At 37.3% G+C, this 16,929-nt stretch overlaps 2 long non-coding RNA genes across 2 annotated transcripts; both read right to left on the minus strand.

Moving 5' to 3' along the window:
- Positions 1–2,829: 2,829 nt before the first annotated feature.
- LOC127948700 (uncharacterized) lies at positions 2,830–9,849 on the minus strand. Its single transcript, XR_008152150.1, has 6 exons — positions 9,076–9,849; positions 8,561–8,651; positions 4,920–5,049; positions 4,717–4,801; positions 4,029–4,156; positions 2,830–3,931 (listed from the first exon to the last, which is right to left on the minus strand). It is a non-coding gene; the product is annotated as an uncharacterized LOC127948700 (long non-coding RNA).
- Positions 9,850–14,820: 4,971 nt separating this feature from the next.
- Positions 14,821–16,340, minus strand: LOC127948707 (uncharacterized). Its single transcript, XR_008152160.1, has 2 exons — positions 15,709–16,340; positions 14,821–15,240 (listed from the first exon to the last, which is right to left on the minus strand). It is a non-coding gene; the product is annotated as an uncharacterized LOC127948707 (long non-coding RNA).
- Between the last annotated feature and the right edge of the window lie 589 nt (positions 16,341–16,929).

A 16,929-nucleotide genomic window follows, 5' to 3' on the forward strand; every position in this document is an offset into this window, starting at 1 on the left:
GTCTAAAAAAAACACAGTAATGTTGCATTTAATTACATAATATTTCTATCCTTTCTGTCTTACAGGATTGTTTCCAGATAACACTCTAGTTCTCCGTCATGCACAAGGATTCACCTCTTTAACCCCCCCCCCCCACACACACACAGAGAAATGGTTCCTGGATCAGTGACTCAAGACTTTGCAGTGGTTTGATTTCTGCAGAAGATGTAACTTTGTTTTAATTAACCTTATAATGAATACATTGTGACCTTCCAGCAACCTATATACTGTACTGTATACAGAACCAGTGATGACAACAATAGTTAAAAAATAGCATTTATAATATTGATAAAGCATTGTGTTCTCTTTGTCAAGCTTCATACAGTAAACTTTACTTCTGGTGCTTTTATCATAAAAAAGCTTCAGTTCTCATCAGGAGTTTTAGTAAAGGACATATTCATGCACAGCAATCCCCTAGTTCCATTAATGAAGTGAATGATGTTATTGTTAAAGTTATATTTCTGCATTTTTATGTAGCAGGTGTTTGTTTTCCTGAACACTTTATCTTTCTTCCATTGTTCGGACAATCAGTGTTTACGTGATGCTCTGCTGATTGAGTTTTATAGATGATATTGCACACTTGACATGCATGTCTTCATGATGTTATTTTGTGAGTTTGAAACATTAAGTGTTGTATCACTTTTTGGTCAATAGAATCTTTTAAGAAAATGTATAGTTTTACGGTGTTCTCTGAAAGATATATACCATATTTATAATGTTTTGTTTTTTAATAAAAGAATTTGCACACTGAAAAATGTTAACGTTTACAACATTTTTCTTCATAGTTTTATTCTTTAAAAACGAGCTTGGTGACAGTGCAGTAATATGCGCACTTTGTCTTTAAATGAGTTTGACATATCTATAAATACTGGAAAACTCTTACAAAATTATGTATGTTCATTATGCTTTATTTCAGTTTTTATTCCTAGAGATTAATTGGTAAAGCAAGGCAAATCACAGAAACAAATTTAAATAATTTAATAACTTAATAATTTCACTCTTTACTTTTTATTAGTAAATGCTCTTGTCTTTGGTCAGGAAAAAATGTATCTTTTAAATTGAATGAAATGAATCTATTGGTTAGATAAGATACAACTGTGACTGTGCAGTTCACATCACGTGTTGTACACACACATGTACACATCGATATTGCCAAATTGTTGTCAAGCTGAATAACAATAATTTCTGTATTTGCATTATTGTTGGAAGAAGGTGTAGACGTTAATAAAACACTATCTAATAGGTGGCAAATTTAATTTATTGTTAACCAATCTATCCCTTTAGCCGAAAAACGGAAAACAGCGTTCATGAATGACAATAAATGGTTAAGGAAGTGTGATGACGCTGCTCAGCTTTGATGTCATTGGCTGTGAATGTCCCTTGTCATCGCAGGACTGTCTGTGGTTGGATTATCTTTTAACCCATATTAAACAGCGGATCATGTTACAAAAGTATGTTTTGCTGCTATTATCACATTAGTAAATATATTAAGTCAACATTGGGTGTTTCTATGTTGAGAAAAATCACCTTTTTACCGAGATCCTAACACTAACCCTAAGAATAACTTCAATGAACTACAAAAAACAGCGCCTAGTATTCCCTTTCCATAGATAGAACGATGGAGGCTTATGGGTAATGTAGTTTAAAAAGTTTTATTAACGAAATGAAATAAATAATATATTGAATGGTAAACTAGACATATAAATATGTTCACTGTGTAAACCACTATGATATATTTGAGAGGCATGGTGAAATTTAGTATTTTAGAGTATGCAATATGTAAAATGCCTTTATGCCACCTTTCCATTCATTTCTGAAAACTGTGCCCAACATTATTTTATCAGCATAGCATAAGTAGTAATCATGCTGATTTTCGCTTTGATATGTTAATTGGACTCTGATTTACAGCCTTTTGAAATGTACAGTTTTTGGCTCTTCCGGGGGGTGCTACTGGGCCCCTGGGGGTAGAAGGGCAGTAAAACCTACATATATGTATTCTCCTCATCATGGACAACAAACTGAGCTGAGTCACATTTATATCTGACAGTTTTCACAGTCCTCTGTTTTCTAATTCTTACATCATTGCTATTATACCTTTTGACAGGACATTGTGAGGCCATCTGATGAAACATGGAAAAATTATAAAGAAATGTTTTGATAATAAAAATAATAGATTATTTATTTGATTTTTGAAGTAAACATCAATAAATATAATGGATGAACCTGCAACAACATGCCATTATCTATTCCCCACTGTTAAGCAGTAATCAAGGACAATGTATACACATTGTGATACTTCACTATTACACAAGGACAAATTCATTCATATATATATATATATATATATTACTAATAACTAATTAGCAAAAATCAGTGTAAAAATGTCCTCTCACCCCTGTCTCTTGCTCCTCATGTGCTGGACATCGGTAATGTGTGTGCTCTTGGTTTTAATGCAGTACAAGATCCACGTTGATCATTCCTGCTACATTCTCAGTTATCCCTCAAGTGTTTGTAACTATAAAGCCCATGGCACCATCTTGTAATGCAAAATAATTAATCTCGTAACTCCCTTTCTTTCACAAAACAATTGGCATTTGTTACTAAATATAAACAATAATAACTTTCTGGTGTACTGATGTCCCAGATGTCATTAATCTGATCAAATATTTTTATGTCTTAAGTAAAAAATAATCCCAATAATGATTATGTAGTTTTTCCAAGTCTAAAATAAACACATATGAGCCTACCTAGTAAAATGATGTATTTACCAAGAATCTTCAGAACACAATATTCATCATATTCATTTTATTGAAGCATAGACTATAAAGATGATAAAGTAGCATCAAGACAAATAAGATTCAAGGAAAATAATTATTCATCATCAAAAATACAGATGAGTGATGAAATGTCCTTAAAAGTCACAGTCCCATTCAGTCAACTGTGATACAGATCATGTGATACATATAAGACATTGGATACTGTTTCAGAAAATAATGATTCCCATCATCACATCTAAACTGGTTTCATCGTGATCTTCTGTCGTGTCTGGAAACAGTTTGTGGTTGATATCCAACACTGATGTGGTGTAGCTTGTTCTCAGCCAGAAGATTAGATTAGATTAGATTAGATTCAACTTTATTGTCATTATGCAGAGTACAAGTACAGAGCTAATGAAATGCAGTTAGCATCTAACCAGAAGTGCAAGAATATAGTGTTTTATATACATAAAAGTGCAGAGTAAGTAAAGCTATGATATACAGAATTTACAGTGGAGTTGCTATATACAATATTGATCAGAGTATATACAGAATATAAATATGAATTTAATGTAGGGATTGTATGTACATTATGAACAGAGCAAAGAAGAATTATATATACATTATGAATAGCAGGAACTTGAGAACAGTGGTAATAAATACAGTTGAATGAGTGTGCAAAAGTATAGTTTAACTTTTTTATTATATGCAAAATAATAGTAGTGCAATTATATTTATTGTAGAAATAGTTTACTGTGCTTGTACAGTAACAGCTTTAGACAGTTTATAGTGTAATGGATTTAACCATGTGCAGTCTGTGCAAAATATGAGTAGTGCAATACATGTATGTAAAGTACTGTGACCAGTGCAGTAAAAGAGCAGGTGCAGGTTAGATTGGTGGTGCGGTGTTCAGGAGTGTCACAGCCTCGGGGAAGAAGCTCTTCCTGAGTCTACTAGTTCGAGAGCGTAGGCTCCTGTAACGCCTGCCGGATGGAAGGAGGGTGAAAAGTCCATGGTTAGGGTGAGAGGCATCCTTGATGATGTTTCTTGCCCTACCCAGACAGCGCTTCTGATAAATGTTCTCTATGGAGGTTAACTGGGTGCAAGTGAGATCTCCCAGTCCTAAGATCCCAGACCTGGTCAAAGTGAAACAAACAATCCAGATGAAGTTGTTTAATGGACATAGAGCTCATCTTATGAGTAACTATGACCCTTGTAGTACTGTACACTTACCATTCTTCAAGCTGTTTTAAGATCTTTTGAGAAGCTTTTTCTCTGAAGACAATTTACCACATCCTCTTCTTTCACTCCTTTCAAGAGCATCACTTGTTCAAAACCCCTCATTTGGTTGATGAGATCATCTGTACAAAGTAAAATTGTTAAAATACTGCAATAAACAGTTTCATTATGCAAGAATTTAGAAAAAGTTACAGAGGCAAAGGACTTGCCCATGAGACTCCATTAGCATGTGTATTTCTCAGAGACTCTAGAATTCATCTTTTGTTGCAGTAAATGTGTTTTCTTCCTCTAGAGTCTTTCTCCAGAGCTAATGACTTCTCTCACAAATGTGTTTTAGTCTGTGCAGTGTAAGGCTTTGCTCAAACCAATCAACTATCAATTCACAATTTATAACACAACATTCACAAAACAGTGAGATAATGTCAATTGGTGTTTATATCAATTAAACCACTTTTATGACACTTGTATGCTTTTAAGAATAACAGGTGGTGTTTTTTTTAAAACTTTAGATTAAAAATGTTCCAGTCAAACTTTGCTAACATGCTATAATTATTATAGCTGTATCAAATAAAATAAAATAAATATAAAAACATTGGAAAGAATAATTACGGCTGACATGACCAGTCCTGTGAGAGATCATCATAAAGTCCTGTAACACAGCATTGCTTCAACACACACATACCAGAGGACTTCTGTTTGCTTGAGCACAAGATGACCATCTTCATTTCTCATCCTGAGCAAATCATTTCCTTGGTCTTCCTTCTCTTCTGTGAAACAAGATAATCTTACTCTGTGTGCAATGAGCAATATTTCTCATTAAACATATAATTAAGTTAATTTAAAGTAAGATTCAGACCAGAGCATTTGATGAGTAAACAAATGTACCTGGGAAGAGCTGATCGTGGCAAGAGTCGCTGAGACTCAGTAATAGCTCTTTTAGTTTTTAGGAAGGTTTGTGAGGGTTGGCTCCCCAAAAACTTCTGAAAAAGAAGAACAGCATTATCTGCAAACAATCCTGTAAGACAGAAAGAAAGGAAATATTATTTCATTACATGCAACTTATACATTACTATATACTTTAACTTATACATTACTTACATACATTATTTTTTAGACCATGAAAGCATTAGTGAATTATTAAGACTTTGATGTGGGACTGTATTTAGGGATCATTTTAAAGACTTTTCCCCTTTCCAGTTACCCACACTTGAGGTCTTATTCACTTGAGAGTGTGTGTACGTGACTATGAGACTGTCCCCGGTCTTAATAATGCCAAAGCACGGTGTCCTTAACACACACTAAACCTCTCCAATACTGCTCCGGAGCGCTATACAACGCTTAGTGTATCCCATCATGCATCATGTTTTGGAATTAATGTGAGACTTTTTGCAGAGATCTCACAGGAGGTCAGGCAACTTTCCAATGTTTGTGAAATATTAATTATAATAATTAGAAATTGAGACTAATTTAGTAGTAAAACAAAGTGTTGCATGTTTTCTTGGTGCACAGAAAAGTATATTTATTTTGTACATCATTTGTAACTTCTTTTTATCACTTAATTAGAAGCACCACAAAATAAATTGTCATCTTTAATAGGGTTAATAGGGCGCTAATTTTAGCGCTTTGGGTTCTAGAAAAGCGCATTAAAATGTATTATTAGGGACTAGAGCTGTAGTCAAGTCCGGCTTTGTCGAGTCCAAGTCAAGTCCAAGTCCAGGACTAGTCGAGACCGAGTCAAGACCGAGTCCAAAGAGGTTCGAGTCCAAGTCAAGTCCAAGTCCAAAAGTTTCGAGTCCAAGTCCAAGACCGAGTCCAAATGAGTGAAAAAAGGGTCCTATTCAAGACCACATACTTAACTACTGATAATGTTTGTGATGCGAGAGAAAGCATATCTCCTATTCTAAGAAAATCATTTTACATTATTATTTGTAATGATCAAAAAGCATGTGCAAAGTAACAACTCTGTAGGACAGGGGTCTCCAAACTACATCCTGGATGGCCAATGTCCTGAAAAGTTTAGCTCCAACTGGCCTTAAAACACCTGGAAGATTAGTGTGTCTAGTAAGAGCTTGATTAGGTTCAAGTGTGTATAATTAGGGTTAAAGCTAACAGGGGCGTTAAACAAGATCCTGGGCCCTATGCTTAGGCAGTCCTGATGGGCCCCCATGCCCCCCACCCATTAAAATATCCAGGTAAAATAAAATATATTTCAGATTCATACTTTTCAAGGGCCCTCTCTTCCTTTGGGGCCTTGCTAATGAGTACTGGTTTTACCCCCAGTCCGACCCTGGGAGCTAAACTTGGATAAACAAACAAAGTTTGGAACTGTAAGGTCAAATAATTTTTATGTACTTTATTTTTTGTTGACATTATATCTGTGGTCAAAAATGTATATGACTATGCCTAATTGGCACAGTGCACAGACACACGCAAAGCTCGGGATATGACAAATGCACGCAGCAAGGCTAGAATGGATACGTTTGGCTCTACTGGGCATGCGCACATAAATACAGCAATTTTTGTCATACTGTGCTATTGTTTGCATAGACTAGTCGAGCACTGTCACAATCGACAACTCCAGCATGTATTAACCATAATGCATACAAAGTGTTTGCAAGTACGACGTGAATTTTAGAATTACAATATTGCGTGGAGCTGTTACTATATGACCTTATCTATGTTGCATGTAAAAATAAAATAGGCCTATGTAATGTAATAATTAGGGTTGTGCCTGAAGCCGAATACCTTATTCGGAATGGCACGGATAATGGCTTAAAAAACGAATAACGGACAAGGAATAATTCTGCCTGAATACTCGGCTGAAGCTGACACAGTCTGGTGTTTGCTAGATAACAGATGAGCCAGGGCATCAGCGCCAGAAGTGAATGAATGTAAACTTTATGAGTGAAAAGCGCGCAAATCAAACACCGCATTGTTGTAGCCTCTCTGTGCATCTCTCAGAAATCAGAGCGTTGCAAGAGTAATTTTACCTATAATAATACATCATAGCTACACGTTATATTATTTGTATATATTTAAAAGGCAACTATTGAAAGCTTAGGCTACCATGATACGAATGAATGGAATAAGCACAGCGCGCTCACCAATCAAACTGACACAGTCTCTCAAAAACCAAATCAATTCTCTCTCAAAAGTAGGCTAATAATCAACATAGATATGGATACATTGTCTACTTGTCCTACATGTTTGCATCTTTATGTTTTGCTGGTTTGCGCGGCACACACACATCTGTTTAGTGAAGTCGACTATACATTATAGACTCGCTCAAAGTGTTCTGCGTAATGAAAATGTGTGCATTAAATGGATTCAGTCGTGTTCAAATTATCACTATGACACGTTTGTCATGACATCTCTCTGCTTGCATGATAAATATTATTTTAGAAATTAATAATTAATTCAGTTTAACACGACATACTTGTTCAGTGATAACTACGAAAAAATATATAAAAAGTCATAACAGTCTTATCAAGTAACTGTACGATGTTGTATCCGAATGCAGATAGGAAAAAATTTGTGATTGTTACAGATACAAATACTGGCTGTTACATGAAAATGTAAATATGTAATGTCATATATAAAGTTTTTAAAATTTACATATGTAATTGTTGCATAAGGCTATACATTAATACGCGTTTATTGATAAAAAAAGGCTATCTAGGTGTAGACGTAAATAAAACACAATCTAACAGGTAGAAAATTAAATTAGAAACATCTAAACTTTTCAGGTCGCAGTAAGTGCACCACTGGTCATGCAAATCCTTTCCCGGAACAATACTGAAAGCTAAGGCAAGATGGAGAAACAGATGATCATAGTTGTACAAGGATAGCCATTTTTTAAATGAATCTATTAGCAGAGCTACTGCAAGTGATTTTAAGTGTTGGAATTCCATTTATTCTTTGCTGAAACTTCTGCGTCATCATGGAGAGCGGGTTATGGTTGCCCAGCAACAGCAGACGCCACTGGAGCGCGAGCGCAGATTACAGAGTGCTTTGGAAATAAGGAGAGCGGCGCGCCTAGCGTTTTCCACACAGTTTCAGTCGCGACATCATGCAAATGTGGTTTTGTTTTGAAGGAGACATTTTTTATTTTATTTTTTTTGCTGGACTCGGTCGAGACCAACTAGAAGACTTGGCGAGTCCAATGGCCAAGTCCGAGACAAGTCCGAGTGCAAATTCAACGAGTCCGAGACAAGTCCGAGACGACAGAAAAATGTCTCGAGTCCGGACTCGAGTCCAAGACCGGACTCGAGTACTACAGCCCTATTAGGGACTATTGAAAAGACATTTAGAAGTTTCTTTTAAAATACAAAGTTGAAACGAACTTTGTCATGTTAAGATCGACACACATTGTGATCTTCATGCTCACTTGGGCCAAATAAAGGAAATGTGCAAAGATGGCAAGTGTGGGTATTTGGACCGTACAACAGTTTAAGAAACAACAAAATGCTGTGCAAATGATAACAACAGGAATGTTTGATAAAAGGGACAAACTATCACAGACCAACCTGCCTCTGCAGCTTTCTGTCTTCTCCATTTCTGAAGGAATACCTCTCCACAAACACCACTGGGGTGACTGCTTACTTTACGTCTTTTCAGCTAAAAGATTAATACAAGGGGAAAGAAAATAAAACAGAATTATATACAGAATGTTAATAGTGATCTGTGAGCAAAATATTTAAGATATAAACAAATATGAATTGAACTGCAAGATGGGAAAAATGTTTTTTTTTTTTTTTTTTTTTTACATTAAAAAGGTATTACAAGCATGGTACAGTAAATGTGATTACTGTGAAATAAGTCATATAAAAGCACATTAAAACACTACCATTACAGTGGTACAACTATAGTTAATTTGGTGATTAATGTGGCATTACTATACTACAGTAAAGCTACAGTTACTGTGGTAAAAAAAAAAAAAAAAAAAAAAAAAAAAAAAACATGGTAAATGTCTTGTTTACTGGGTTTTACCTACTTTTGTAGGTGTCATGGTTACCATGATTTTACTACAAATACAACTTACATCTTTGAACCTGAAATTAATATAAAACGGATCCCAGGTCTGTGGCACGTCACGTCACGTCACGTGACCGATAGAGTTTAACCAGTTAGCAGCTGTGTTCATTTAGTTAAACACAATGAAACTCAAAGACAGCCTCGGATGACCGATGTAATACAGAGAGTAAACATAAGGCGCTCATCTGATTAATAAAGAAGACAGAATACGTTTTAGGACAGGCATTAAAAGAGCATATTTACTACTACTCACCATAGACTGTATAACTCACCCAACCTGCGGCTCTTGCAAACTGATGGAAAGTATCGCGATGTGTGCTGAATGAGACTTCTTGAACGTGATTTCAAAGCGATAAACATCTCATGTCAGTGACGCTAGAGGCGCTTGACCACGCTTCAGTTTTTGACGCTTTGGGGTTGACGCACAGCGCGTGATGCGCGTAGTGGGAGGGGCGGCGCTGTTTATTAATTATGTATTATTATTATTTAGGTCTTTCTGTGTTGATTTGCTGTTTATTAATATTTTTAAAACTATAACGCTAAATCTATCAACATTTATTTAGATGTTATCATGTATTCATTCATTTCTTTATTTTAATTATATTATTTCGGTCTTATTACAGGTGAAATATTACAGTAAGCCAGAACACGGGCCGAGCGGGGCTCATTCTAAACCCATTAGCGGACATTCATATCACAGAATCTGACAGCGATCAGAGGCTCATCAGCGACATCATTTTTAAGAAGCCTTTACAATAGCCTTAATAAAAACTTTTAACTTTAGAGTCTAAAGTAAAAAATAAATAAATAAATAAATCTGTAGGCCTATCGCTAATAAATAATTTATTTATTTTTAGATATTTCTTGTTCTTTTTATTTAAACTAAATTGTTTCTTAATATGAAAATGTGTTACAGTTATGTGTCAAGGACTTGATATTGAATTCTGTAATTAAAAAAAATTAAATCTAGGCCTATGAAAAAAATAAAAATCAATGAAAAAGTAAAAAAAGAACCATTGCGCATTTTACAGCTAAAAAAGTTTTAATGTGTTTTTGTCACCAGCAATACAGTATGTTGCTCAGTTTTGTACAGTAAGTTAAGCTCCGATTTTTTTTTCAAGTTTCAGTGAGTTTTTTCTGTTGTCCTGTGAAAAATTAAATAATAATAATAATAATTAATCAGAAAATATTGTGCTGATGCACGAAAGATGCCTCCAGTTGAAATGCATTAGTTTAAAAAAAACGTGCTGCAATCATGAAAATAAGGAAATAAACGTGTGCCTGCCACGAATAAATAGATTAAATTACGTGACAAAATCACGAACTGCCGTGAGACTGGGTTTCCGTGTGTGGACCACGGAAGATGAGTGTCATTGACTTGCGTTAGAGTTATCCGTGATCTCAGCACAGACTCACTCCGTGCTCGTATCACAGATTTTAGTTAGGCTAACAGAATCAAAGTGAATCTGTATGATGGCAGGACAATGCAATAGTTACAATAACAGTCAGGTTGGTCATGGTATTTGGTGTTGAAAAAAATAAATACTTCAAATGTTGCGTTTCCAGATGAGATAGCACGTCCATTGAGTTAGGTCTGTACTCCATCACTGAAACGATCCGTGTACGGACCACGGAAGATGAGTGTCATTGACTTGCGTTAGAGTTATCCGTGATCTAAGCACAGACTCACTCCGTGCTCCTATCACAGATTTTAGTTCTGACTATAGCCAAAATGTGTGTAAAACGCCATCAAACTGGATTTTATGATGACAGGACGAGAAAAAATGCCAAGTTAATTACATTCCATTGCAACAGTGTCGACGAAAAGCTTGTAAGTTCCTAAACAAGTGAGTGAGGTCAGGTTGTGGAGGTCCGTGCCATCACGGGACTTTTGTAACTGAAACAAACGTAATTTTTATGATGACAGGACAATGCAATAACTACAACAGCTGTCTGGTTAATGTCATTATGGCATTTGATATTGGAAAAGAAACAAATACGTCAAATGTTGCGTTTCCAAATGAGAAAGCACGTCCGTTCAGCGAGTTCTGTACTCCGTCATTGAAACGGGTATCCGTGTGTGGATCACGGGAGGTCAGTGTCATTGACTTGCGTTGGAGAAATATCCGTGGCCGGGTCACGGAATTTGGGGCAATTCCGTGATGGCTTCACGGATTTTGAGTTAAGGACCCGTGGACATTTCACGGAATTCTGTGAGACCAGGTTGCTGTGACATTACCGTGAGGAAAAAAAACATCCAAAACAAACCATGGCTAACAGTCAGATTCAGCCGTTTATTTATAATCCAGAATCAGATCCAGAGGTTGAAACTGAACGAGAGCAGCAGCAGCAACGACTCGCTCCGAGTGGGGCTCGAACCCGGGTCTCCGATGAGGGGTTGATGCTCTGTAAAAATAAACTCCATCCACTGGTCCCTTAATGCTGTTTTTTTTGGTAATCTGTGCAGGGTTGTCTTGCCCTGGCAACCAAAAACACACTTCTTTTGTGACATTTCGCAACGCTCTCGCTCTGATCAGTGAAAGTCTGTTGTGCTCTCAGTGCTCTGCTATACGGGAGCGCGCGCTCTTCCGGCAGAAGTGCCCTCAGGACCCATATAAGGAAATTCCGCTCCATCTAACGTCACACAGAGCCATACTCGAAAAAAACTTTCCGAAACTTGTGACAAACCGGAAGGAGTATTTTTGGAACAGAAATACTCCTTCAAACGTACAACTTAATTTTTGAAACTTTGTCCATGTTTAGCATGGGAATCCAACTCTTTAACAGTGTAAAAAACTCAGTATGCATGAAATAGCATTTCACCCCCCCTTTAAGTTATCCATAATACATAAAAAAATATATTTTGTATGGTCTCTATGGTCTCTTGTTTTACGTTTAAAAGTTATTTGCATATTTACTGGTTGTACATTTTATTTTGTGATAAAATAGAAACATCTCCAAATATGAGAGAAAAGAAAGTTCTTAATAGCAAATGTAGATCCCAGTGTTTTTTTTCACAGAACGGGCTTAACCTGTTAAATGTCACTCACGTTTTTGAAGATAGACATGAATGTGCATGATACAAACCTACATTTTTATAATTCATGACTGAAAACATTTTGTAACTTGATTTTGATGTGCCATTTACATGGTAATGCAATGTCTGGTTTTAAAATGGGTTTTGAAGGATGAATTTTGAGATTTTATGTTTTCAAGTGATATATAACTTCTGATGATTTCTAAAATGTGATAGAGAAAAAGGCAACGAGGAAGTCTTTTTTTTAAACAAAGGTCAAAGCTCCTTTTGTAATGTAGTTTTCTGAGGGTGCACTCTTGTCATAAATTCATCTATTACTTTTCCTACATAATGTTTAACAAAAAATATTGGTAAAATAGTCTTAGACCTTTCCAACGATATATAGTTTGTCAAGATTACGGGGTGGTGTTGGCGCAGTGGATAAGACACCCACCTTAGGTGTGAGAGACCCGGGTTCGAATCCACTGTGAGTCACCAATGTGTCCCTGAGCAAGACACTTAACCCCTAGTTGCTCCAGAGGCGTGTGACCTCTGACATATATAGCAATTGTAAGTCGCTTCAGATAAATGTAAATGTAATGTAATTAGAATACTGCTATTCAAGATTAGATTAGATTTGATTGTAATATAGTATAGTCAACATAGGTGTCCCGTATACGGGACGGGGTGACATTTAACAGGTTAAAAAACAAACCTAATCAAATATTACACGGGTAAAAGGTGCATCTTTAGTGTAATAAAGTGTAGCTTAGCAGGATGTCAAAATGGTTTCCTGTTTGTTTGTTTTTTAACCACTCGCTCTCTTTCTTTCCATTACTGTGCTCAGCTATAAGAACCAACCGCAAATGTTTTCACCCTAAAGCAACCATGCATCTGTAAAACTGTTTTTATTTAAACAGCTTTATTACAGTGCAGAAATACATCAAATTAAATAAAAATGTTAGTGAAAATGGTTTATTTTGAAAATGTAGCATTTTATTCATAATTTTATTTATCATTTATTTTATTCATATTTTCACATTTACAAACTTCATATTAATATTTACCAATTTTTTGTTTGGAATTATGCTTTTTAGATTTCTGTGAAGTATTAAACATTAAAATGTTTTTTGGTGAATAAAAATACTTTTTAAAATAATAATTATTAATGTTTTTTATATTTAATTTGAGTATTTTACAGCCTATTATTATTATTTTTATTATTATTTATCCTTCCTTTTTCCAGATTGCTTGACCTGTATAATGTCTTAGGGATACTAAAGCATGTATTAGCATCCCGTAAGCAACACCCTGAATGCATCACAGGACTATTATTGTTATCATTATCATTATTATTATTAATAATAACTATATTTCTAACAAGTAAAGTAACTTCTCTCAACACTGAGAGCTGGTAAGAATACAGAAAACCACAACCTTGAGGTAAGTTTTGTATGTTATTATGTGAAGTGTGTAAGCTAGTGCTTGTATAGAGCACACAAATAGAATAACTAATGGTTATGGCAACTCTTTAGTACTCATTTCAAGCAGGTGTATTTCGGTTGAAACAACACATACAAGTAACTAATTTATTTATATTTATATATATATATATATATATATATATATATATTATTATTTTTATATTATAACTGGAACACAATGATGCCTCACCCGTCTCTATTGCGATGGTTTTCATCATCATCACACATAACAAGATTTTTCTCAGTTTCATAAAGATTTTCATAAGGAAAATAACAAAGATTGAGTGTATCAAAGCCCTTTAGCAGAAATACCTCTACTACAGTCAGCCAATCAAATAAGAGTTGGCATCCTCACTAAAGAGCCTCAAATCTTTCACATTTGAACATCCATACGCCAAGATGTGATTCTGTCTATTATTTCAAATAATCTGTCTAAGATCAGAGTGGACATGTCTGCTGTCCTCTCAAGCATGTTTATTGATGTAAAAATACAGTAGGCCTGCACATTAATCCAGCTGTTTCTCAGAGTTGTGTCTGTGAATATGAATACATCCCAAAAGAGAAGAAAACAATGGCTCCATCTTGTGGCAAACCCTCCTTCCGATTAAAGAGAATGTTGTCAAAATCACTTCAAAACCAAAATTCTTTGATAATGATTGCAGAAATGCAAAAATGCCTTTTTGAAATGAAACTTACTGATAGATTGGAATAAAATGAACAACTCATGTGCAATTTGTTTTTTCAAAATAGTAACATACACATGCTGTATATTTATGGTGAAATTAATGCTAAATGAAGACCTGAAAGCACTAGGTGACTCAGTATAGCTGGCTGGAATCACTAACGGATGAACTGAAGGCATCCAGCAGATGTGGGGTCAGAGAACTGACTGGATTTGGCAGAGGCGGAAGGAGAGGGAGGCTGGGCAGGAGCATGGTCACCAAAAGAGATTTTTGTACTGGTTGATACTGTGGGTAGGAAACAATGGGGAAGAGAGGTTTAGTGGTATAACCTCTTCCAAATCCTCAGAAGTTGTTACAGAGGTCATACACAGGCCATCCTCAGCAGCATTAGTATGGGCAGGGCTCAACTGAAATTCTTCCAAGAACAGGTATAGGCAGGTATAAATTTGAGCACTTGCTGATGTCACAGGTCGGAGCGGACCACAGATGTTGCAAGTCACGCCCCTTCCTAGTTTCCACCTCGAGGAGGTCCCAAAGCAACCCCAATGACCAGACAGACCAAGCGTAAGTAATATTAAAACAACTTTATTTAAATTAATTAAAATAATTCAGGGAGGGGGAGGTAAATCTTAAAATTATCGTCTCTGTTCAGCAAGAGGAGAAAGGGGCCGGAGAGGACTATGCGGCGAGGGTTAGTATGTCCACAGAGGGAAGAGGGGGACGAAGCTCCGCTGTCCCTTTCGAAAACCCTTAGTCCTCCTCTTTGGGCTTTTGTTGACTCGTGGCGCCCTTCTTTTCTCCTGAAGGCAGAGTGAAACACTCAATGAATAATCGATCCGGTGAGAGTGGCTACCTGTTACTTGGGTCCATACGACTGGCTGATAAATGACTTGTTCCTCCGATCTCTTCGTACAGGGTGCTCGGGCGGCGCCTCCCCTTCTGCACACTCCGAGGTGAGCGCCAACCCGCGACACAGAACTCCAATGGCACTGCAAGAGAGAGGTCACTCAAACTGCGGGGGACAACACAGGTAGGTACTTCACAGGCAACTGGGGCTCTATTCTCCCTTTAGTGATTCGTAGCAATGGACAAAGGTAAGTATTCCACAGGCAACTGGGGCTCTATTCTCACTTTAGTGATTCGTAGCAATGGACAAAGGTAGGTATTTCACAGGCAACTGGTGCTCTATTCTCCCTTTAGTGATTCGTAGCAATGGACAAAGGTAAGTATTCCACAGGCAACTGGGGCTCTATTCTCACTTTAGTGATTCGTAGCAATGGACAAAGGTAGGTATTTCACAGGCAACTGGTGCTCTATTCTCCCTTTAGTGATTCGCAGCAATGGACAAAGGTAAGTATTCCACAGGCAACTGGGGCTCTATTCTCCTAGAATACTTCTCCTGGGCGGTGGGCTTACGGTGAAATACTGCGATACAGTAAGTAGATGAACTGTCAGACCTGGAGTAGTAAATCGTCGTAGCGCAGGCCTCCACAGGGATTTCCTGTGCGTCGGGGAAAGTTAAACACTGTCGCACCGGGCCGAACGCTTCCCTCTCCTCTCTTCTATTTGCAGTTTAAGGGATCTGGACCGGGGTGAACCTTTGAAGAGGCTCCACAACAGGTAAAGTAAATCCACACAGCTAATTTGCAACAGTAAAACTTCCTCCTTGCATATAGGTATAATTTTGGCTTTTACTCACACCAGTCTTGCTTACGTGTATTCTTCACCACCGCTTCCACAGAGCCAGGGTATTCTGAAAGGGTCTAGACAGGACGTTACATTTGGGTCTCCATGCAGGGGTCGCAAAATGGCATATAGATGAAAATGGCGCTTCACCAGCCTCAACGGTCACTGGTCTCCCCCACGACTCATCCAGTCTAGGGTGGCTACTGACAACACAACCACAGCATAACACTGCAAGATTTCAAGTGTACACACGCACAGCAAAGACAAGGACTCACCCACTGCACTCCACACACTCTACGTGAAATAGGGTCAGAACCACGGTTTACTAGGACTTATCCTGGGGTTTCGTTGGGCGTTGTTGATAGATGAAGGGCCGGAGGAATAACGTTGCCGTCACGACTACTTGCGGCTTCCTATACTCGTACTTCCCGGCTCACCCAAAACTCTGCTCCGTAATGGGGCCGCTGGCCTATTTACCAGATGCTCACAACATACGCTGGATAATGCACTCTCCCCAATGATGTACAATGCGCTGTCCAATAGTACTCACAAATGAACGATAACACTCTTCCTTTGTCTCCTTCTCCTTCTAGCTGTCCAATCCTCTTCACACCATCGGTTTTCAGTTGCTGGAGATCGCCCTTGACGTTACTTCCGGTGAGTACTTCCTATGACTGTGACTCCAACACATCAGTAGTTTATCTATAGATGGTCTCATCAAACATCAATAAATGTTGTATACTCAGCCCAGTTACTAGTGTCCTTGTCTCCTTCACCCCGTGAAGATCCTCTGCCTTCACCAATGCTGACTCTGCCCAAACCTTTACACTGCCCGCCGGATCGGCCTGAAACGATTCAACTCGAACTATGTTTGAATTTCTGAGACTCTTTTTATACCCTTCCTGTTCTCTCCGTTGTCCAATCCACGATCGCCGCGTTTATTGTCCTCACCTGTACCTCGTACAGCCCAATTTGCCTCCCGGAGTTTCCCG

Source organism: Carassius gibelio, chromosome B1 (assembly GCF_023724105.1).
Source record: "Carassius gibelio isolate Cgi1373 ecotype wild population from Czech Republic chromosome B1, carGib1.2-hapl.c, whole genome shotgun sequence".
NCBI lineage: Eukaryota > Metazoa > Chordata > Actinopteri > Cypriniformes > Cyprinidae > Carassius > Carassius gibelio.